The following is a 25,208-nucleotide window of genomic DNA, read 5'->3' as shown; positions in this document are numbered from 1 at the left end:
TCCAAATGGGCCCTGGATGGCAAATAGTGATGAGGATATACTGGGCCATTCGAGACCTACTGGCATAAATGGGAGGCGGAACTCTAGAGGCCACTGCATGACAAAGAGTGGGAACAAGCATTAGAGTACCCCCCAAAAAAATCCCACAATCCCCGATTTAAAAACATGCAATTTTTCATCTTGCCAGTGTGACTTTCTTCCACATGTTCTGGGATTGCCCAGCGCTACATTCCTATTGGAATGCAATACATACCTCACTACTCGAAGTAAACCTTACCACATGGGATGCCTGCGCATTGGACATATTCAAACGCCGCAAACACCACAAACTTCAGACACGGTTTGCGTCTTTGGCCCTCCCATTAGATAAGTGTGGAATTGCCATGCACTGGCGAACTCTAGCGGGGCCTCATCAGTATCTTAGGTAGTAGCAGTCTCTAAATGGGGAGCATTGGAAGAAGATGCCCTGCTATACGAGGAAGCCTGAGGCATACGTAAATACTGTCTCTCCATGCAATGGGCGACACTCTTACATACCTTTTAAACCTACTCTAGAGCACACAAGATCCCCCTTGTCATCGCGGCACCCCCAGCAAGTCACTTCGAAAGCACCCCCCTCCAAGTGCGGATAAGGAGACCCCCCATGCGAACCCAACACTTAAGCTGCGCATAAGTAGCAAACACAAATGACTTCCCTCCCCCAAACCTTCTCAAAACCTAAATTTCCGGTGCTCAATCACAAAAGTGGACTGTCAGCACTGTTCATCCATGCCCATTCTCCTGTACCTCCCCTCACACAGTGTACTCCCAGTTCAGTTTAATCCCTCCAGTTTATTTACGGGTACATCGCCATGATTGTGCCCCTCACATCTATCCATGCTCAAGATGGTGACACGACGCAGTTATGATATAATAATATTGAAATCACACCCCTCGCTAGGTCACAGGGTATGGGCAGGGTATCGATCAGAACACCAAACTTACCATACTTCAGCGGATATTGCGAAATTGAAGCCAACTGCATGTACATGCTCTTATGTATATCTTTATCAATGATGATGTAATATATATTTTTTTTATTTAAAAAGTTTTGTATAGCGCGAACATGACCCTAGTGGGTATCCGAGCGCTTTACATACGAGTTGCGGAAAACATAGGTAGATAATTTTGGGAGAAAAGCAATGATATATAGAAATAACATCAAGTACAAAATGACATAATAGAGGCCGGCATTGGGGCCATACAATTGCTAAGTAGCAAATTACAGGATAGGAGACAAAAAGAGGAAAGCCTCTAGCTCGGCGTTGTGCTCATCAGTAAAGCTTTCACTTAGCTTTTGAAGGCAAGTGTTGAAGGAATCAGTCCAGTTTCTGCAGGAAGGGAGTTCTAGAATCTCGGGGTATTACCTGCGAATATATGATTGTAGGTTTTCATTTTTTTAAATTTCTTCGGCTTGAGCAGCAAGATGCTGGAGCTCCTTGAGGAACAGGCTTCACTTACAAATGATGAAAACCAAATAAAACAGTTTACAAAAAAAAACAAGTTTTGTGTAGTTCCAACCAATCCGTAGGACCTGTGCATTGTTCGGACAACATAAACCTAGGGCTTGGTGTCAAGACTGATTCCAGACACCCCCGCAGGATATGTTGGTGTATAGACCAGCTGGCTCACAGTATTTGGCCATTGGTTGTTAGGTCTTAGAAAATAATTATTGAATTTTGGTTTAATTTTGTTATGCCAATTGTGCTTATAGTCCCGAGTTTCCTCTGAGGTCGGTCCCTGTGGTTGCTGGTCTCCCCTCTCTCATATTTACTTAATAAGTTAGAGTTGACATTTAATATTTGGAGAACAGTTCTGTTAAGGCAAGAAGCTATGCGCGTTGTTTAATTTGATTATTCTATTGGATGATCTTACTAGTTGTTATACATTTTAATTAATCTTATTCTATCAGTCTTCACCATATGCTTTATACATATGTCAGAAATGTCACTCAGATTTGAACTCTATTATTCCTTGTAGCAAAATGATTTCTCAAATACACCATTGCTGGTTGCAAGCCACTGAAATTCAAAATATGCACCACTTCATTATCTCTACAATTCATACATGAAATGCCCCCTCAGATCTTGCATTTATTTCTTTCTCATGGTGCTACTCTAATCTTTCAATAAATATTCCAGTTCAGATCTGTTTAGCAAAGAAAGTGAAAGCAATATAGATGGGATCACATCTTAAGGGGGCATCAAGGCTCTTAAAAAGAAACCTGAGAGGGGCATTCTCTGTGAGTCTCTGCGCCCTCCCCACTCCCCCAAACACGATTCTGATACTATCTTCAGTTAACCACTACAGTGTAGCATATAGTAATTTGCCTTCTCCTGTAAATGGGTGATGGCACATTGCTATTGTGCACTTCCTGGAACTCTCATCTCTCACACATCTTATAAAGATCAATTGGATGTGGCACTAATATGATATGGGCCATTGGTAAAGGCATTCCAAAATGAGTCTCAACAATAGACGAGAGCGTTTACTGTCTATGTTCTGATCAGGTCCTTACTAAAGTCATGCTTTATAAAGGCAGGAAAAATACTGTTTCAAGGTGTAGTGTACAGACCTAGACATACACTGTTGTAGTCAAGCAATTTTATATTACCTTATTGATTTTGACTTTGAATCATTCATTTCAAACCTTAGTGTACCCCACAGTGTTTGTTTCAGATGAGTTGAGTAGGTTTTAGTAGGTGGGTTCGAAATGGCCAATGGTCAAGGAACTCTACATCTTGCCTACCTCTGCTCTGTAAATACATTTTAAAAAACGTTTCCATTACCTGACTGAAACATTGGATTATACACTTCCTCCTCCTCCTCCTCCTCCTCCTCAGGTTTGGCTTTAATATTCTACACTTTTACGTTTTCTTCATTTGCTTTAAGTAGGAATTTTTGTCTAATTATTCTTCTGATGAGTAACTCTAACTGAAGATTCCTCACTTTGTTAACACCCGCATGCACCTGACTGGATCCCAAGATTTTTTTTCAACAATTCTCTGGGATCAGGTAGATCTGTGTCAGCTTCGTCTCATCCCGGAAGTGACTGCCTCTGCAGGTCAACGTCAGTTTCTTTCTTTATGCGCTTTTTGGCGTGGATCAGGAGCTCTCTCTCTCGATTTCTGTCTCTTGACGGTTTCAGACCCTGTGAGGGTTTCCAGAAACACATGCCAGTGACGAACCTGCACAAGGTTGGTCTCTGGTTTCTTGGCTCCTCGCACAACTCGTGTGACAGGTACTCTTGGATTAACCCATTGGCCATCAGACCACTACACAAAATTCTGCGCCGACGAGCACTGCAGTAAAGCTTGGAAGGCCCGGTCCAGATTAAGCTCGAGGACATGCTCTCAGTCTCAAGGCTGCTCCCTAGAAAGATCTTCATTTCACTCCAAGTCTTTAAGCAAGTCAAAAACACACAAGAAGTCAGATCAAGGCTTCCCTTCTCATTACCACTCATGTCAATAGATGTGTGTACGTCAGTGTACCTCAAGATGTCGATCACCTACCGTGGCGGAACCAACTCCTACATTAGTGCTGATCCAGACGAAGTTCCCGGGTTCATCGGTAATGCTGTGGCTAATTCAGGTCTTCAAATTGGCAATGCTGCAAATTTTCAGTACCCTTTTGGATCCCGTTGCTGCACCTTAGGGCCACGTGGATCTGAGGAAGACTCCAGTCTGGGTACTGCTAGCCGATACACACGGTACCTCTCGACCTTGCTCAGGGGTCTGTCCCGACTGCAGGTCCATCGTCTGCTGCGACTCTTACTCTGGTGCCTCTCCGCCTGTGCATCAAAGAATTTGAAGGGTCAATCATTAGTCCTTTTCGACTCTGAAGCAAACCCGCCAAGACCTCGATGGAAGTTGCGCCCACTTCGACCTATCCTACAGTATTCTGATTCTGACACACTTTAATTGCCATATAGATTTTCAAACCCAGAGCCACAGGATGACAACAATAGCAATTGTGACTTGCAGCTACATAAGCATGAGAATCTATTTCTTAACCTCCAGGAGGCCAGTGATCTTACCACATCTCCAAACATGCATCTTAATACCACACTTGGCCCTTCTACAGAGGAATACGCTTCTTTCGCCATGGTGATTAGAAGAACAGCAAACGTTCTTAATATCAAGCCTCTCTCTGAAGGTTAAAATAAATGTGTTTATGGAGGTACTGCAGCCAGTGCAGACCTCTTTAGAACCACTGCTTCCATTCAATGAAGCCCTTACAGACACTCTCTTGGGCTTCTGGGCTAAACCAGAATCTTGCCCCCTCTGTCAATAGACAAACAGCTCAATGGCACAGACAAACTGTGGGGTACCCATCTTTCCTTTTGCAACATCTAACACCAGAGAGCTTTGTGGTTAAGGCTTCTACCAACCGACTCGCCCTGAATGCATTCCCAAACACTCAGCCAGACCGAGTCAAAACATATGGCGGCATTTGAAAAAAGAGTGTTCTCCTGCTGGCCTTGCCCTGCAATCTATCAACTCGGTTCTGCCTCCTGTGGTGTTACTCGCATGCATTGTGGTACATGGTGAACAAGATCTTGCCTGCAGTTCCAGAAGACCTTTGAGCTAACATCCAACAACTAATTCAGAATGGTCAAGTTGTGGCAAAGTACATCATTAGATCGGGTCTGGACACTATTGACTGTCTGGGTAGGTTAGTTGGCACCAGTGTGGTGCTTCTGCATCATAAATACGATCAACCGACTTCGCTAGCAATGTCCTGAAGTCACTCATTGACATGCCAGTTCATGGCACCTGTGTCTTTGGGGATAAGACAGACTCTGCACTTGTGTGCTTCTACGTAAGCAAAGTAACAGTATACCCTTTGGCCTTACACAGCCTGTATGGCAGTTTTCACAACAATATTGACCCTTTTGAGGCTTCAGAATAGGGTTGCATCAGAAGCCATGACAAAATTTGTCACTGCAACAACAGACTTCCCAGTCCTTTTGAGGCAGAGTTCGGGAATCTGGCCGCCAGTGTCCATACCTCCAGAGGCAGCAAAAACTGCCCACTCCCCCACTCCCCTCTCTACTGCTGCCTGCACTGAAAAACACTTTAGCTTACTCGCTGCTGCGCACTTTCACCCTGGTAGAGGCTGAATACATTTTTATCCCCACTTGTTGATTCTCTAACTAGAAGTAACTCTCTCTTGGAGAAGAAAGATATCGTGAGGGTGCAGGTGACCGAGATCAGAACTGGCTGCTACTACCTCTACTTTCTGGGGCAAAAAAGGGAGGAGGACTTTGTCCTGTTCTTGATTTCCACCCCTGAACCTCTTCCTCAAGAAGAATAAGTTTAAGATGCTCACTTTTGTCCAAGTTCTGTCTGCAATGCAACCAGGCAACTGGATAGTGGCATTAGATTTTCTGAATGCCTATTTCCACATTCTGCAATCCCACAGATGGTACCTGCTGTTTAAGATAGGACACTAGTACTTCTAGTTCTCCGTGCTCCCTTTTGGCCTCAATGGTTCACAAATTGGTGGCGATTGCTGCTCATCTGAGGAGGTTTGGAATACCAGTTTTACTATACCTCAACTACTGGTTTGTAAAGGCGGGCTCACCTCAAAGTTGTGAACCACCTCTCGACGATACACGACCTGTTGACATCTCTGGGGTATACAATCAACATATCGAAGTCCTACCTGACTCCTTCACAGGAGCCATCCTGGACACTGTGCTGTATCTAGCCTTCCCTTCTCCTCAACGAGTTCTGGATATTTCAACTTTTGTCCTGGTTCTGAATGAGAGCAACTCTAAGGTTTCTTTGTCTCCTACATCCTGCATGTGGACCACGCCATGTGTCACATGCGGGCTCTGCTGTGTGATCTGAAGTCACAATGGGCTCATGACCACAGCAACCTCTCAGATACCATCCAGGTGTCACAGGAGAATGCGAAAGATATGCATTGGTGGTTGGGTGACTACAGTTGGGCTGGTTATGAACCCCTCTCCCTACCCCTGTAAGGCTGTCTGGGAGAGGTGGAGATCAGACAACTCTGGTCTTCCGGACGGTTCATCAAGGGAGAAGTATCCATCAGAAGAACAAGTTACTTACTTTCAGTAATGCTCTTTCTGGTGGATAGTCTATCTCTAACCACAGATCCCTCACCAACTCATTCTCTCGCCCGTTCTGTGGAATAGACTTTTCTGGTTCATACTAAAAAAGATTCCAACTTGGAGATCTGGACACTGGCACAGTCTGATTTCTAAGGGCTACGAGTCCCACAGCACGGACATATATCATAAAGAAACTCCGATGTTGCCGTGCGGAGCTCGTGGTTATATGGTGGCCCAGCATTACTTCTGTGGTGAGACTGAGACACACACACAAAGCTATTTACGTGCGTGGGAATTACTGAGAAAAATCTCTTGATCCAGTCTGGCACCTAGGAGTAAGAACAAGATGAGAAATCTGCGGATAGTGCCCACCTGAAAGAGAGTTCCGAAGGTAAGTAACTTGTTCATACATTCTTCCTGAAAGTTGGCAACGCTTTGTGAAAATAGCCTTTCTTGTAGTTCTGTGGTGTTGTATTGCAGCACCTGAATCAAATACTTTGATCCTGAAAGTAGTTACTGTCTCACAGATCCATTGAAGAAGACCCATGAAAACGATTTCCTTCCCACAAGGAAAACTCCCAATATGTATCAGATGGAGAGAATTTGAACATTTTAAAGACAACCAATATGGAGAAAGAAATTCTTTGCTGGATTCATTGCATGTTAAAATCCACTTTGGATGGTTATGCAGAGCTGTGCTCCCTCCTACATGCTATATGTCTAATATGAATAATCAGATCCTGCATCCTTTTTGATTCTTAAAAAAAAAAAAAGGCTTCACATTGACAGATTAAGCGTGTGTGTGTGTAATATTTTTTTAACATTTCCATCTGTATTTATCCCCCAAAAAATTGCAGCAAGTAAAAAGACATGGCTAGTATTTTTTCACATTTATTTAAATAGCCAGTGCACACTTGCACTCTGTTCTTTATAGATCTAGATAGATTTAAATATACAACAAATTAAGTAAACTCATTCCATTCATCTGAAAATGTTGCTATTGTTTTACAGCTATATGTTCAAGCTCCTAGCGTAAGAGTGCTGGCGAGTACCAGATAAGCTGTTTCCCTTTGCAACCCGCTGCTAGCCGTGTAGCACTTTTCAGAACGTGTATAATTATTGGTATACAAAGCAGAATCGATGATGGAGACAAGTTGTGATCCACTGTTACCAGTTCTTCCAGCAACTCTTGTATTTTAGTTTTAAAACTATCTTCTGTAAAATACTGAGAAGGATGTCTTGCGAGAAGCCCTCCTAGTCAATGGCAGAGCTCAGAGGTTTATCGTTTCTTGACCGCAACTGTGCAATACACTGAAAGGCAGAGTACTCCCTCTCGATATAATAGTTACAACGTTCAGTGTTTCAAAGCAATAAAGACAAAATAGACCTCGGATGTCTGGAATTCTTGAGAACAGTCATTGTTCACCACCCTCCGCACGCCAGGAGAGCATGCCGACCTCGTACCCCCGCCCCATCCTCTCCAGCTATTTTTTATTTTGTGGACTTCCCTCCTCTACACGCTGTGCTTCACCTCCCTCCCCCTGCAGCTAAAAACTTCAATCTTGGAAGAGCACACACTGATACCCTGTTTTTTTAGAGCGAATACGCGCTCATGCTTCTGAAAAGTCAGATGTTTAAACATCAATAAACAGAGGAATATAGCGTGCAACACATGGAGGGTATCTACACTAGCCCCATTCAGATATAGGTTCTAACTTGACCCAGCCAGTAATGATACCACAGCACCCGCACAAGATGTATAGCCCAGAGCCCGAGTTACAAGACGGGGCAGAGAAGTGTGATTCAGGAGCGAAGGGTCACTCACCTATCCACTTAAAGTGAAGTTAACACTACGAAATACCATTCCCCCTCCCCCGCTCCATGCTATTCAAATAATAAAACATAGACGTACACCCTCCCTATCACTTAGTTTGGCTTTGAACTGGCTCGAGGGCTGACAAGCCCATGCAGTGATGCATGGATCTGACCCTGATTGGGTGAAAGAAACCAACGGGCATGTCAGCATGGGTATGGGAGCATGAAGAGGTCAATGCAAGACCCACAAAGAAAGTAATTCCCTGCGCATCCATCTAAATCAGGAAGAGGGGCATGGCAACCCTAGGTTGGAGCCTGGCTATACTGCACTAGTCTTTGAATCAGTTTCTGCAGTATTTTGTCATTTCTTTTGATAAATACAGACAAAGGAAAAATAGTTTTCCATCTGTATTTATATGTAAAAATCTGTTTAAACGAAAAACCGGGAGCCCTACTTATAACCCGCTCTTGAAAAAGAGTAGCATAATGATTTTACGCATAACAAAGTTTGTTGGTTTATCTCCATATTACTACTGCTCATCTTATGCTTGAATCTCAACATATTGAACATCGAATTATTCACACCAATACCGGGTCTCAAAAATAACGGACTTCCCTATTAGAGCATTTTATTGTCACTTTCAGTAGCTTGGCTATTCGATAAAAGTTGCATATGATTCCCATCAGTATCTCCTTCGATGATTTAATTGAATGAGGCATCCGTGTGGGTCCTTAAGCTTATTTTATCCTTTTAAAGCTCAAAGTCCAAAGCAAAAGCTTTACATACTGCACTCATACATCTTTTATAATACCGCAGGACGCCTATTTTGAAAACCAGTTGAGAATATTTTCTATAAAATCCTTTTGAAACTAGAAAGATCACACTTAATTTTATGTTCAGAAATATTTTCAAAGATTTGTAAAATATTTATGAAATATAATTTGAAGTTTCAAGAGAGGACACTAAGGTAAATTGATTTCAGATCTTTCTCTGTACTATGACACCCTGAACTCCGGAATCTTAGTTTAAAGACTCCAGTAGTGGTTCAATGCTCTTTACAAAGAAATAAGGTGAAAAGGAACATGCCTGACTAGTTCCCTCAAAAGTTTTAAATCTTTTAACAAAACTCCATTACTCCAATACGGAGTAATGAACTCTAATTAAGGTATGATTTTTGTCTTAAAAATCTTTGGCAAAAAACATCTTTGAAGAAATCTTAATATCAACCTTTAACAGGGATTTAGGCCTTCTATTGCAAAATTTGCTGCGGTTTGTTATTATTCAGTTTCGGAATCACTTTGATGAATATCAATCTCATAAAATTAGCTACAAAACCTCTGTCAATAAAGTAAGGAAACAAAGTTTCCAACCAGAAACAAACAACATTTAAAATGATTGAGAAGATTCAAAGGGGAATCTGTGGGCCTATTCTGACACATACAATCAATTGCAAATGCAGTCTCTGCACTAGCAATCTTTTATTCTTTCAGGAAACATACAGTCCGATATCAAGTTTTGCTTTTTTAATCAATTATTTGTAAAACTCACAAAAAACAGTAATAACTTAAGAATTTTAGGCAGCAGTTTTGTGATTATGATAATCATGCAAAGAAATCTTTTTTGAATCTTTAGTCCATTCACAATCAGTTTCTCTTATTTTTCACCATGCTTGGTGATAAATATTTGTATTAGATTTATAAAGCTTGAACCTAGCTCCAAAGCATTGCACTATTGTATAGGTGAAAGTTGATTGATTGATTGATTGATTGATTGATTGAGGTACTTATAGAGCGCAACTATCACCCTACGGGCATCTTGGCGCTTGCATTGGGAACCCGTCCTGGTTTTTCCCTGTAAGATAACCCGTACTGGGTATCCCCAAGGTGAAAGCCAGGCATCCCGCCGCGGGGGGCCGTTGTGGAGATTAAGCAGGCTTGTTGCCCAGAGCTGCATAGTGTGAACTCATGCTTAGAGTGGGCACCGAAGCGAGAATTATCAAGTCTGTGGACAATTGGGTTCTGGACCCTGCCGCGTCGGGAATCGAACCCAGGTCCCGGGCCTGATCTCTGCTTCAGGGTATGCCTCCTCTAACCAGTGAGCTACACTTTTACACAGTTGTCCAGTATAAGTGCTGTTAGCGTTGGGCTAGATGGAACATGTTACGGAAGGTTGGGGATGCTTGTTCAGCTTTTGTTGGTAGGCGCAGGTGCCTGTGTTGAAGGGGGGAGGGGTGTGCATCAGAGAGCAGCAGGGAGGGGCTGTGAATTGATGATGGCGGTTGCTTAAAGAGACATGTTTTCATTTCTTTCTGGAATATGACAAATGAGCTTCGCTGGTTGATTTGAGCCCGGATTATGATTCAGTTTCTAGGCATGTAAGTGGAGAAGACTTGGTGCCTTGGCTTTTTCCTGGTTGCAGACTGGAAATGCTTCGGCTGTATGTTGTCTTTGTTCCACCGGACACCTTGGTCATGAAGTAGGATGTTGTATTGCATCTACAAGGATGAGAGCCTTGTAGTTGACTTTGGTGAATATGGTGCATGCTTGTAGAGGAGGTATTTCCCTGGCCACCGATAAATATATTGCTGTACACCACCCAGAAAAATATTGTTGCTGTTGATACGGGCAATATCAATTAATCTATACTTGTTGTGATTCCTATTTTGAAAAGAAAGGGCTTTAATTGATGCTTTCACTTTGAGGATCATGGTCAGTTAGTGCAACGTAACAATAGTCTTTTGTGCGAGGTGGATGATGAAGGTGAGACTAGTTATATGTGTATATTTTATTGAAGTTTAATTAATTTTTTTAATAACAATAAGTCCTTCTCTGTTTGACTAGTGAAGCACAAGCCCCAATTCTTTTAAGTCATTCAATTTCAGCTTTCTTTTCTCTGGGCTGAAATATTGGAAATAGTAATAACTTTGTCTTAGATAAAAGATGAAAAGTATCCAGGGGTTTCGGCTGTAAATTTAAAAAAGATTTTTTTTTTTAATAAAGAGGTTCAGTAAATGAGAATCAGACACACAACAATGTTGAGATTAGGATTTAAAAGGTTCAATGGATATTGCTTGGCAACAAAAGCCCAAACATAGAAACATAGAAAAATGCAGTACACTGCTAATATAATGAAGCCTAGGCTATTTGTGTGGCATAGTTATATCGGTATTGATATAAAAAACAGTCGCATGACTGAGATTAATATAGGAGCTACTATGAAGAAGGGGTTGAGGAGTGCCCATGGTGATATGAGTGAAAATAGTGACATATTCATTGAAAGCATTAAAATGTTTCGGCTATGGAAAATCTTGGCCAGACAACAAGAGTAGATTATAGAATGTTACATCATGTTGTTAAGAAAATAGCCTAAACCTATCTGGCAGATAAGAACAAATCCATGGAGTTCAGCGGTGAACAGGCATCCACCGTAGGCATAAGGAGAACTTACTTGTACAAGAAGACACAAATAATCTAGGAAGCCAAGTTAAGTTTATTCAACCAAAAAACAAGCAAGCTTGCAGGACAACCACTGATGTAAATAGAATATTTTTGCTTAACAGCAATATAACAAATCTGATGTTGGCCAAAACATCCACCAGAAACAGAGCATATCTGCATTTATACGGCGACTGTCCCTCTCAGTGACACGCTGGTGGAAGATAACAGTTTAACAATGCAGGCTGGAAGAACAAAGATGGCCGTGCACATTCACAGTGTGCCAAATGAAGTCATTATTGAAAAGAGGGAACTTAGTTAAAGATCCAAGTAGGGCCTATATTGATGGCAAAAAATCAGACTATAATAGGCAACACATGCATTTTTATGCTAATAAAACAGGTAGAGACCCTATTTCCTTAAACATAAAGCATGTTACTACTTACAAAAGGAAACAGCAATTTGTGATATGTAACCTTAGAAATGAATATAGACATAGTTCATGAATCAGAGTTTCAGATAACAAACAATTTCACACTGATTGTGAAATAATGTAAAATACAAAACTTTTGAACTGTGAAACAAACCTAGAGGCTGTAAAAACATATATCACATAATAATCAGTATCTAGGCAAGAGAGATGGAGGGGAGTTTAGCAGTGACGACTCCATTAATGATATTCCTTAACTCCAGGTTCCAGTAATTTAACCAGATCTGTCTATTTGCATTCACAAAGCCTTAGTGTAGATGTAATGTTGCTGCCACACGGGTTCATAGTTAGTTTCTCAATTACTAGCCAGCGAATGTCATCAGCTGAGTGGCCATAATCAACAAAATGTTAGTAAAAGATAACATATAAAATGTTGATGAAATATAACATATAGCATCATCAAACAGTAACCCAAACACTAAAACAATCCCATGAATTTCACATTTGGTTGGGAATAAACCAGAATCTTGACCTTTATTAAATTTTCAAGTACAGTAGCGTAGTATGAGTCACGTTGATATACCTTTCCTTATCATCCTCCTCACCTACACCAAGACTGACTGCAACAACTTCTTCTCATAGACCACTTTTCCCCTAGGAGCAATGATTGGGGTACTAACAAGTGGTCTGTTCTCAAGTGCCTTATGACGACGAACAGAAGGCGTAGTATTATCATGATTAAGTCTTCAGTTTTCTAAATTCATGCCATCCATGAGATCATGGTTCTGTATATTCTATGTCTCCTGACAAAGAACTATATTAAGTTACCATGTACTATATTTTCTCCATTCAGTGCTATAAAATGCTTTTTCAAATCCCAAAAATGAATCTTGCTGGATATTAGGGGCATCTACACTTCCAATGACCAATACATAGTGTTCACTTACACCTTAATAAAAAATGAACTCTTTCATCTGTAATAAACTTCCTAGTGTATACTTTTGTCTCTTATTAAACAAACTGGTAACACCCTGGGTCATGGGATTGCAACTAGAAATCCCAGTACGGAGTTTTTAAAATATTATATAATCCTAATTGTCCGCAAGTACGTGTGGTACTTGTACCAAAAGAAGGGGCCTCTGCTTGTTTATTAGAAATAGTCCATCAAGAATTATTTACCAAGGAAGATATGCAGTATTTATTTAAATACCATCTTGGTAGTTTCCAGTCTCCTAGTCTTTCCAGGTGAGAATTCTGTAGCTTAGGTGAAGAGTTGAAAAAAGAACTGATTGAGGGTTTTTTACTATTTAAAGTATTTAAAAAAAATGCATTGCCATTACTAAGTAGAAAAGGAATTGTTAAGAAGCAAAACCTCTTCTGCGAAATGCATCAAATTGGCTTTTCCAAACATACAGAAGCCTCCAGAATGTCAGTGTTTTGGTTGCAAATGCCCTTAAAAACAAATTTGCGGCTGACATTTATTTAAATCTCATAGCCAGGCTGAGAGATATGGATGAATGGACGAATGCAGAAAGCAGCGACATGAGCAAGTCGTGTAGGGATAAGAAATTAGAGGGCAAACTGCGGGCTTGGGCAGCAATGCTTTCGGAGCTGCTACCGTCGCCAGATGAGTTGACCCCATAGATCAGCGGGACACCAGGAAACGGGGGAAGACAGTACCGCGGTTGTCGATTGGGAGGGGGGTGCGAGGGTCCTTGATATGCGTAACACACAGTATGCTTTGCAAGCATTCGTCTAGCTCTAATGTGGGAAAATATTATTAATATTATAGTATGTATTAAACCTGTACAGTATATGTCAAGTCTGAGGGGGCTGGATGAATAGAAGTGGGTTGGGGTCGAAACGGAAAGAAAATATGCTTGTAAATAAACTGTGATATGATCAACCTAGCCAATGCTGTTGTTGTAACTTTGAAAAACTAATAAAATCTATAAAAATAAAAAATAATCTCATAGCCAGTGGTGTAGTTACCATTTGAACTCCCTACTTACTTGCTGGCATGCTTACATCTAGTTTAAAAGGTTACTGACTCCCAATTTATTTATTTTCATTGAGCTTCAGTTTTGTCTCTGCCAGGGAGAGCAGCACGGCATATTGTTTTTGTTTTTTGTTTTTTGGAAGCATATATGTATGTAGTCTCTTCTAGTTTGGGAATTACATGTAAGGTTTTCTTAAGCTTTTGCACAAAGATAGAATGGTGTGGAGGAATTAACATTTTGGAAATCTTAAGTACTAAATAATAGCATTCATTTTACTATCATTATGTATTTTCTGTAATTAAGTTCAAACAAGTGTAGTTTGTGTTTTGTCAGCCAGTGCTTGTCATTGGAGGAATCCCCTCACCTGAAAAGGTAGGAATGGATTACTTACAAAAACTGTTCGAAAATCTTGTATTTGTGGTTATGGCCCATAAAATGACTACATTTGAAAGTTAGCATTTTTGTTAACTTGTATCACTCAATCTGTCACAAGCATGGCATTACAGCGCCTTCCATTGTTTCATGCTTATCTCATGTAGTACTGTGAAGCAGCATATGGATACTACTCAACGCTTTTAAAACTAAACCTAAAAAAAAGTAAAATAGAAAAGGGTGACCATTCCTGTCACATAAATGAGACCAGTTACCACCATTCATTAGGTGCCTCAAACTGAATGTCAGGTAAATAAGGCGAGCTTTGGCAAAGGCAAGAGGCCTTGTGTTGACCCCAGCCTTCTGGTTTTCTCAATGCTTATTTTGTCTTTTTTTTTTTTTTTTTTTTAAATAAACCTTATTGTTAGGGAAGCTGCCAGGACGTCGTCAACTTAAAAAAATAAGCTTAAAGCACAAATATATATATTAGTCCCTGCCCTTCAACTATTTTGTGTGTCGATGTGCTTTTTGTGAAATGGCATCATACAGTCATTCACAGTGAAGTTTGCCAGTGGCTGAAGTGGGCTGACCCACTGTCCCATGCTTTGTGTTGTAGTGGGCAGAAGAAACATGTGAATGCCACTATAACAGAATATGTTGTAAAAAATAAAAGGTCTTTGCTAATGCCAGACCTAAAAAATGTGAATGGAGAGCCCAGTTTGCGCAGTATTTTGCACACTCAAAGTTCAACATAGTTGTAAACAAAAAGTCCATATGCAGGAATAATTTCGAAACCCTGATTCTTAGAATCTGGATCACGGGAATTTTTCTAAGGCAACATTTGTTTCGAGTCCATAATTAGCAAGTAAGTAGGAATTGTTCATGTTCCTGGCCAAGTCCACAGACAAAAGCAGGTGAAAACTCCCTAGGTTGTACATTTTTTTTGTATTTCCATAGCGTCCAACTCTTGAAAGGCACAAAAATATCCTTCCGTCAAAGGCAAGAGTAAGTTAACACGTCGGGAATGAAGAGAGATTCACTCCATATTTTAATGAGGTCGGAGGAGGACTGGCTCTCCTTCATGGACAATGTTTTTCCTTTAAAATGAAAGTGTACATTTGCAAATGTATATTTGTATACAAATTTGACAAGCAGAAACTTCCAAGTTGAGCTTTCCAGGATTACTCTTTGGGCCTTTTGCTGGAAACATGCTTCAATTCTCGGAGTAATTAAGCTGGAGGCAAGTTTGGACTTTCTTCTAATGTGTGTGTGTGTGTGTGTGTGTGTGTGTGTGTGTGTGTGTGTATATATATATATATATTCACTGAAAAAACCATAGGTTTCACACATGTTATAGTTAGCTGGATATTTCACTCGTAAAAAACCATTGAAATTCCCCCGTTATAGTTAGTGCAGGCAACTATAACTCACGCGACCGCAATCCTCTGCTGATGACATATGTGTCTTTATGAAAAAAAAATATTTGTAATATATGTATAGCTAAAATTTAATGGAAGAAGACATGGGCAAATAAGTGTCTAAATACAGTATTAGCATCAGCAGAGGATTGCGGTCGCGTGAGTTATAGTTGCCTGCACTAACTATAACGGGGGAATTTCAATGGTTTTTTACGAGTGAAATATCCAGCTAACTATAACATGTGTGAAACCTATGGTTTTTTCAGTGAATTTGCAAGGTTTTTTAAATGCTAATTCCTAACTATAACGTGTGTGAAACCTATGGTTTTTTCAGTGAATTTGTACGTTTTTTTAAATGCTAAGTTACTTTACGCCGTTCGTGGCGTGCGCGCCCACTTCACGCAGTTCGTTCCGTGCGCGCACGGTGCGCTTCGCGCACTGTGGGCGCACAGTGAGCACGCGGTGCGCTTCGCGCACCGCGCGCCCACTTTACGCAGTTAGTGCCGTACACGCACGGTGGGCACGCGGTGCGCTACGCGCACCACGTGCCCACGTTAGGCTGCATGGGCCATGTACGCACGATGCGCTTTGCGCACCGTCCGCACACGGAGGACATATTATGCGCTTCGTTGTGAAAGGTTATCTATTAAATGTTCATGATATTCATATGCCATGCCCAAATGGTGCTCTTCGGGCATCCTTTGGCACACGGGGTGGGGAAAGTGTGGATGGTTATCAATTAAATGTTCATGAAGTTGGTATGCCATGCACAGAAGGTGCTATTCGGGCACCTTTTTCACACGGGGTGGGGAAAGAGTGGATGTTTTTTTTTTTATTTATTATTTTTTACCGTGCGCGAACGGTAAGCGTAATCGGCGTTTTTTCAACAAAAAAAATTGATTTTTTGGCCTTGGGGGTTCGTTTGGGACACCCTAACCATGGCTAGGTGGTTAGGAGCTGTCTAGCCTGCCCCTTTTCATGTTATCCAACTTTGTTTTTCCTCCCCCCCTCAGAGTGCGAGAGAGAAAATGGCGGCCGACACTTCCTGGTTTCGACTGATTCGAATGTTTACTAAGATCTAACAGCCAATCAGAATCGCGCTCGCGCACGGCACCGTACGCGTACGGTAAGCTTACCGTAAGCGCACGGTAAGCGCACGGTAAGCTGCCACAGATATATATATTGATTTAAATGCTATTTTCTCAGGACCTACTGAACAGATTTACACCAGACCTACAAAAGGCACTTCCGTGACCTGTAGACTACCTCTCTGCCAAATTTCAAGTAACTCTGTTCAGCCGTTCGGGCTGTAGCTGTGTCTAAAGGTCCTATGGAAAAATGCATGGGGAAAACGCGTTTTGGGACCCCCCTTTTTTCTCAGCCCCCACTTGACGAATCCCCCCGAGACTTTCAGGGTAGGAGCGGAGCGTAGCGCCCCATTAGTTTTGAAAATTTCGCGAGGATTCGTCGACCGGCGCCAAAGTTATTCGAAATAGAATGTTGCGGATTTCCTATGGAAACAGGGTCCTAACTATAACTATCTACTGGCGACCGCCAGTAGATAATATATATATATATATATATATATATATATATATATATATATTCACTTAAATAACCATAGGTTTCACACATGTTATAGTTAGGTGGATATTTCACTCGTAAAAAACCAATGAAATTCCCCCGTTATAGTTAGTTGAGATAACTATAACTCGCGAACCCGCATTCCTCTGCTCATGACGTCACATATTACATCACTCATGACATGGTCAGTGGCATCACTCATGACGTCACTGATGACATCATCCTTGTGATAGAGTGGCGGTCGCGCAAGTTATAGTTATCTCCACTAACTATAACGGGGGAATTTCATTGTTTTTTTACGAGTGAAATATCCACCTAACTTTAACATGTGTGAAACCTATGGTTTTTTAAGTGAATTTGCAAGGTTTTTTAAATGCTAATTCCTAACTATAACATGTGTGATACCTATGGTTTTTTCAGTGAATTTGTATGGTTTTTTAAATGTTAAGTTATGTATGTATTATAATTTTTTTTAATGGTATTTCACCGTGCGCGCACGTTGCGCGCACCCCCGCGATTTAATTTTTGTTTTTTTTAATGTTTTTTTCTGCCTTCGGGGTCCTTCAGGGACCCCCTGACCAAGGCTAGGGGGTCAGGAACTCTCTACCCTGCCCCCTTTTCACGTTCGCCACCTTCCTTTTCCACTCTCGCACTGAAAACAAACTAAATGGCGGCCGACACTTCCTGATTTTGACCGATTCGAACATTGACTGACATGTAACAACCAATCAGAATTACGCTCGCGCACGTTAGGGTGCGCGCACGGTGCGCGCACGGTGTGCGGGTATAGATATGTATGTGCTTTTAAATGCAATTTTCTCAGGACTACTGAACAGATTGACTCCATATATGCAAAAGGCACATCCCTGACCTGAGGACTACCTCTCTGCCAAATTTCAAGTAATTCTGTTCAGCCGTTCGGGCTGTACCTTTGACTAAAGGTCCTATGGGAAAATGCATGGGGAAAACGTGTTTTGGGCCCCCCCTTTTTTCTCGGCTCCCGCTTGACGAATCCCCCCGAGACTGTCAGGGTAGGAGCTGAGCGGAGCGCCCCATTAGTTTTGAAAATGTCGCGAAGATTCGTCAACCGGCGCCAAAGTTATTCAAAATAGAATTTTCAGATTTCCTATGGAAACATGGTCCTAACTATAACTATCTACTGGCGACCGCCAGTAGATAATATATAAATATATATATATTCATATATATATATATATATATATATATATATATATATATATATATATATATATATATATATTCATATATATATATACACTTATGTTTGTGTTTAATTTTGTAATAAAATGTCATCCCCAGATTTGTTTTGGCATTTGATTTTAAGAATATTGAAATTATGAATGGAGTTACAGTTGAAGAACATGGAAGACTGAATGCACGGTGAGAGTTGAAGAAGCGTGAGAGAGACAAAGTGGTTTAAAGTGGGTGGATATTTGGTGAGATTGAGGCTAGGGCTGACATCTGACTTTGCTAAAATCAATATGGGATACCATCTAAGGATCACTGATAATGGCAATCCTTGATGCTTCTTGTCCTATGACAACGTGACCTCCTGGTACTACATGAGACCCATAAGTCTTGAATGGACAGCTCCAATATTGTTGTAAAATGGCTCTCATGCTGTCTTAGGTTTTGTCTGAACATCATATAAACATGTATGTTCTCTGTATACCTTAAAATAAACCCAGCAAAGGCTTAGTTAGGCCCTCATGAGGTGAAGCACACTTCAAACTCACGTAAAGGACCCCTAATGACATGAATTTGGAAACTTTTGTTGCTCTTGCTCTTATCTTGCACCAAGTATAATAAAGGCTTCTACGTTGGGTCTGTACTGTGCTTCATGAGTCAGGTTTTAAAAAACAAAAATGAGCAGACTGTAGTTGCCGTTTGGCAGTCTATGCATAATCAAGCTTTTCCTCTTACATTACACTTTCCAGTACATGTAATTGCGCTATCACGCAACAGCATGGCCACCACCCTGTTAACTGAAATCTCCGAGTACTCGCTCACAAAACTAAATAATGTACGCCATACAAACAAACTGACCTGATCCTCAATCAGAGGAAGCTCAAACACATCTATCAATCTTAAGGCAATGGCAGTGGTTCTCTCCCCAGCACAAATCTGTTCAAAGTCTTCGGTGGGACGAATGACTGATGTTTAAATTGACATTTTGTTGATGGTTGACAGAGGTTTAAACTTGTAAGAAAACTTAAACATGTTTAATATATTGGAAATATGATCAGGTTCGATGGGCTTTAACTTCTAATCCTGATAAGGAGCAAATTTGTTACTTATCCCTACTGTGTCAATGAACAGTTGCCAAATTATGTTGTACTTTCCCACATTTTGAGATGTAATATACCAGCGCATGTACAGCTAGCAACTGAAAGCTTGGTTTGAATACAAGTTGGAGAAGACAATTTATTTACATTTTGCTGCATCTTATTTTTTTTAGAACATTTCTCCTTTTTTTTAAATTATTTTACTCTTTTCCGTAAACCAGGGCAGATGGTGGTTATGGTTACTGTAAAGATGAAGACCGCACTGTACAAAGCACGTATATCAACCTGACTGTTATTCTGGACTGCTCCCAGGACCAGGTAGATATATTTTTTACTTGTCACTGCTGAATTATACTAGCCTGCTGCAGTCGTCTCTTAAGTACCTACTTAGGTTGCCTGCATTTTGTTTGTCTGTTCAATTAACATGGTTTGTTCTGTTGTCTTACTGCTTAAAGTTTGATTTCAGAATATAGATCCCAACATATGAAGGTGGATATGCAAACCAGGCTAGTCTAGTCCCCAAATGATTGTGTGTCCCAACTAAGTTTTGGAAAGCGACTGATGTATTAATCAGTGGCATTACAAAATGCCTATTTGCAGGGAGTCAAAAATACTCTTGGCTTGTACAACTCCCTCTGAATACTTCAAATTGTTTGTAGGGACTGAGGCCTGCTGTGAACAGCAGAGCTTAGTTCCTGGATGTACATTAACTGATTGTTGACTTTAAAGGAACCTGGCTGCCTTCAAAAGAAAAAGCCGTCATTTAATGAATGACATGCGGGGTTCCAGTAATTCCCTTGATCACTGCTGATCACCATGTCCTCGCCCACCGAGCCAACATGGACATGGTTGAAGATGTCTTTCTTGAAGATCACCACTTTAGGAGTGTTTTATCACTCCCTTTCGCGTTCTGGTAATAAATCAGTGGTTTGCAGCTCCAAGTTCTGTCTCAAATCACTGCACATGGACTCACAAAGCAGAAGTTGGTAACCTGTTTCAAACCCCCTTTCTTCGCAACTCAGTATGGGTTACAAAGTGCACCTTGGGAGTCAGAAATATTTTGGAAATGTAGTTCTGACTCTCAAAGTACACTTTATGCCTTGTGACACATTGTTACGTCGTCACAAAGGCTGTGATTTTGCAAATCAGAAGGCTTTGTCACTCCGAAATATCTTCCTTGATGTGGCTCATAATCCTTATGTTTTTCATACATGCATATAATGGTGGGGGGGCTGTTAACTAGTCTGTCGTCTCTTCATGCTTTGTTATCACTATCATACCTTTTATTTGTTTTCACTATAACTTTTTTTTTAATAGCAAATGTTATTGATCTTATTTAAAGAGCTTACAAAAGGTGGATGTGACCAGAAGCAATACAGCATAGCGAAGAATTGTAAAGGTACATAAATTGTTAATTTAACTTTAAAACACACCCCTTCCCGGGGCCAAGAACAAAGAAAACATTATCATTGTCCAATACTAACATTGTCCTATTCCAATTGAGCAGGAGGAGGATTGCATATAACGCCGTTCTATCTATAGCTAAACTTACATAGCACCCATTACTACTTGAATGTTTTGATCTCAGCATCTAATAGACTCACGGCACCTTCATGTGTTTGCAAGGGATTGTTCCTATAAGTGGCCCACCTAGCCCATATCTTAGTATGTTTCTGTGGACAACCACGAGCGATAAAAACTGGAAGCTCCAACTCCATAATGAAGTCTAATCCTGTCTTCAATTGTGAAACCCTTGGGGGTGGGCGGAGGGAGGAGTCGAGGGTTCATCCTTTCCACAGCCTTGCTATATCTTGTCTTGCGACTGTAAGACCTAGAAACAGTAGATGCCTTTTGTATCGGTTGCCCCCTATTCCTTCTGTACTATGCAAAAGTGTTAGTTTCGTAGACTTCGGTATATCCCAGGCCAGTACTTCTGCCAGACAAGCGAGAACCCCCCTCCGAAACCGGTCTAGGGCCATGCAGGACCAGGTTGTGTGTAAAAATGTGCCATCGTCTGACTGACATCTGAGGCATATTGGGGAGGCAATCGGGCCCCGCAGTCCACAGTTTGTGTCCGGTGTAATACTCTCTATGGAACTATTTAAATTGAATGAGGCGAAGTCCGGAGGATATCGCGGCTTTGTGTGGTGAGCGTAGGGCGTCAGCCCATTCATCTTCATCTAGGGTTCCCATATCGGTGTCCCAGGCAGCTCGAAGAGCATCTAAGGTAGTTGGGCTATTTGTGGTTTGATATATCTTGGAGATCTTATGTTCCTCGAGATCCCCATGAGGAGTTTGCCTTCGAGAGGACTAAATTCGGGGAGGGTAGTCAAGTTTTTAGTGTATGGATGGAGAGCGTGTCGCAGTTGCAGGTACTGATAGAACTGGGCATATGAAATTCTTTTTGGGGGTCTCTGAATGCTTTAAGGACCGTGCCTTTCATCACATCCCCCAACGTTGAGAGGGCAATGCGGTCCTAGCCACCGAAGTCCTGCAAATTAGCAACCTGCGGAATAAGCGATTCCGTCAATGAGGGGTCTCTTATGTGAAACGTTCCCACCAGTCGAGTCTACGCAGGCTTTGTCGCCATGTTAGGATTACCATGCGCATCGCGGGGGAAGATCTTTGGGATCAGTATTGTTGTATAGGAGCGAAAGGGCAGTTGCGTCTCCCATCATCCACTGCTCCAGACGATATGCATCATCGCCCCGAGAGCCATACCCCAGTCGTTTAGGACTTGCAAATGTGCTGCGACGTGATACGCCTGTATGTCAGCAGTGGCAATGCCCCCACAGTAAGCTGACTGTGTACATGTGCGCAGGGCTACTCTTGCAAGATCGCCTGCACAGAGGAAATGTCCCAAGAGTGCATTCATTTGGCGAAACCATGCCCTAGGAACAGTATATGGGTGGGATTGTAAGTGGTACAGTAATTTTGGTAGGGAGACCATCTTAAATATTGCCGAGTGTCCATATAGGGATAAGGGGAGAGAGAACCAATTTTTAATCTCAGTTTTAATCTTTTCTGTGGTTTCCTCTAAGTTTTGTTTCCAGGACAGGCTTTGAATGTCTGATATATACACTCCCAAATATGTGAACCCCTGAGAAGCCAAAGTAAGTCCCTTGGCCCAGCGACCATTCCCCAATGACCCCCACAGCAGCCAAAGCAGCGATATAGAGGGGTTCACATATAGGCCGTAGGTTTCACCGAAGATGCGCATGATCTGTAATATTCTGGGGCCAGATCTATGAGGGTCATTTAAAAAGAATAACGGGTCTTCTGCATAGAGAGCAATACAATTAGAAATTTCGGGGGCCTATTCAAACCCCTAGTATAGAGCATCAGGCGGCAAGAGGCTCAATGACAAGGGCGAAGAGAAGGGGGGCGAGGGGGCATCCTTGTCTGGTACCCCATTGTATGGGAAAATGTGGAGGGAGGCGGTTAGGGCGGTGTACAATAGTCTGATCATAGCAATAAATCAGGGGCCCAAGTTCAGGTGTCTAAGTAAGATAAACAAATGGGTCCAGCTGACTGAATCAAATGCCTTGTCCATATCAACGAGTAGAAGGGCTGCAGATCTGTCCAATCTATCTACAGACGTAATGGCGTTATGTGCCTTGCGTATGTTATGTCGGGTCGCGCGGTGGGGCATAAAGCCTGCCTGGCCAGGGTAAATCAGGGCTTGAAAATGAGGGAGCAATCTGTTTGCCAGTATGTTGTCGAAAATCGTTGCTTCAGTGTTAAGGAGAGATATTGGCCGGTACGAAGCGCATGATTCAGGTGGGCGCCCAAGTTTGGGAAAGACCACAATCTCTGCGTGGCGCCAATCGGGCGGTAAGCACCCATTCTCAAGGGCTTCGTTGAGGGTCTCAAGATACTAGGGTCCCAAGGCTGTCATGTATAGTTTAAAGAATTCACCAGGGAACCCATTGGGACCGGTTGATTCACTATAATTTTTAATCAGAAAGGATTTCTCAGTGCATACATTTTTGGATTTTCTACTTTAACCATTTGTAGAGGTGCTCCATCGTGATTGTGATTGGATCCTAGTCTCTGCAACACCTTGACAGACACAGGACAGTCAAGAGAAAGGTTAAGAAAGATGAGTGAGTTATGGAACAAATATGGGGTGCATGTGTCTTTATGACTCTTGAACCAAACTATATTAACCTGCTTTGTTAGAGTAGGGCACGTCACTGAAGGCTTGAGCCCATAGCTGTCAACTGTCCCATTTTTGCTGAGAAAGTCCCGGCAAGTTGGAGACTGTCCCAGCTAATTCACTATCCCGGGAAAATCCCAGCCATGCATCTGCGTCATCTTGTCTGAAACGCTGGAGCCTGTTTGTGGCATATGGCAGCACGTCACCCGTGGCCTGCACATGCTGCTCTCGCAGGCTTGGGGCGCTCGCAGCTGAGCTATGCCATGGCCTTCTGTCGGTCAACTCACAGCGCTTCAACAATGTATCTGTCTCATGGTGAGATTCCGGCGCCACACAGCTGTGTCAGACAGCCTGCTGCCTGAGTAGTGCCCAATGAGACAGCTGTGCCCAGTCAGGTGGTAAGTCTGACAGCCTGTGGTGCTGCTGGGGGACGTCACGTCCTACTGGGGGAGATAAGTTGTGAGCGGGCCGCGGCTGGCTACTGGTTTGCCGCGGGTGGCACCAGCCGCAATCATGGTGGTCGGCTAGCAGCGCTGCTCGCAGCAGCCTGGCCTGCCCCCATGGCCTGAAACTCCCAGCAGAGGATGGGGGAAACCTCGGGCCGTCTGTAGCCGCAGAGGCCCTCCGGATGGCTGGGCCTAGCGGTAGCTGCGTAGAAGGCGGTAACTTGTGAGAGAAGCCGTGGAGAACGAGGTCATGGAGCGCCCAAAAAGATTTTTGCACTGGGCGCCATCTGCTTGCCCTAAGAGAGAGTAGGTAATGTCTGTCACTGTGCTGTTTGAGATTGACAGTTTTGTACAATTAAGAAGGTGTTGTTATCGGTCTTGATTGTATGTATGTATGAACTTTAACAGCACATTGCTTATTTTATAGTGTAATTGATATTCCGTGACAGTGTATTTTAAGTAGGCGGAATTAAATTATACAAATTATGTGGGGTGGGTGGAGTGGGTGAGCTGTGGGGCAGTGGGTGTGGTAGATTTTCAAAAAAGTAATTGACAGCTGTGCTGCAAAGTGTCCCTGGAAATTCTTTTTCAAATGTTGGCAACTATGTGAGCCAGATGTGTGGCACTGGCTCACCTCTAGGTCCTCTTTGACCCTCAACTGCAATGCTGACCAAGCTTTCACAGGGCCTCTGCCTGCCATCTATTCTCTAATCTCTTGCACAAATGATGTAAAAGAGGAGATAGAGATAACCATCTAGTTACTGAACAATGTGAAACAAGAAAACCTGAGATCAATCCATGCTTCTCTTGATCAAATTTCATGATCCTAGACAAATATTTAATTGTACACATTTCTTCATTATTGCATATGAGAGCAACTTGATATCTGAGAGTTCGGAATGCGCACTGTGCAGGTTGTTTGATTTAACAGACAATAACATTGCTCCATGCATGTAAAAAGTGTAGGCTACATATAGTGTGCATGACCAGTAACTTGCACCTTAGTTCACCAATGGCATTATCTTGAGGGAGGGAGGAGGCATGAGTGTTTCTAAGTTCATCTTTAAAAGCTATCACTTTTTAAAAAAGATTGTCAATGCAGTGATATGATCTGTTGTACTA

At 42.0% G+C, this 25,208-nt stretch overlaps 1 protein-coding gene across 6 annotated transcripts in view; it reads left to right on the top strand.

Moving 5' to 3' along the window:
- The window catches only part of ZNF407 (zinc finger protein 407), a 1,626,307-nt gene that overhangs the window by 55,407 nt on the left and 1,545,692 nt on the right, over positions 1 to 25,208 (top strand). For 5 of the 6 annotated variants that reach the window (XM_085606953.1, XM_085606956.1, XM_085606954.1 and 2 more), the window contains one exon: positions 19,703 to 19,799. The exons of the other annotated variant lie outside the window; for it this stretch is intronic. The gene's annotated coding sequence lies outside the window, so the exon portion shown is untranslated. The remainder of the gene's footprint in view (positions 1 to 19,702; positions 19,800 to 25,208) is intronic. 6 annotated transcript variants of the gene reach the window in all.

The sequence above is a fragment of the Triturus cristatus genome, chromosome 5_2, assembly GCF_964204655.1.
Source record: "Triturus cristatus chromosome 5_2, aTriCri1.1, whole genome shotgun sequence".
Taxonomy (NCBI): domain Eukaryota; kingdom Metazoa; phylum Chordata; class Amphibia; order Caudata; family Salamandridae; genus Triturus; species Triturus cristatus.
The sequence above is the reverse complement of the archived record's forward strand: the minus strand, read 5'-3'. Positions and strand labels throughout refer to the sequence as shown.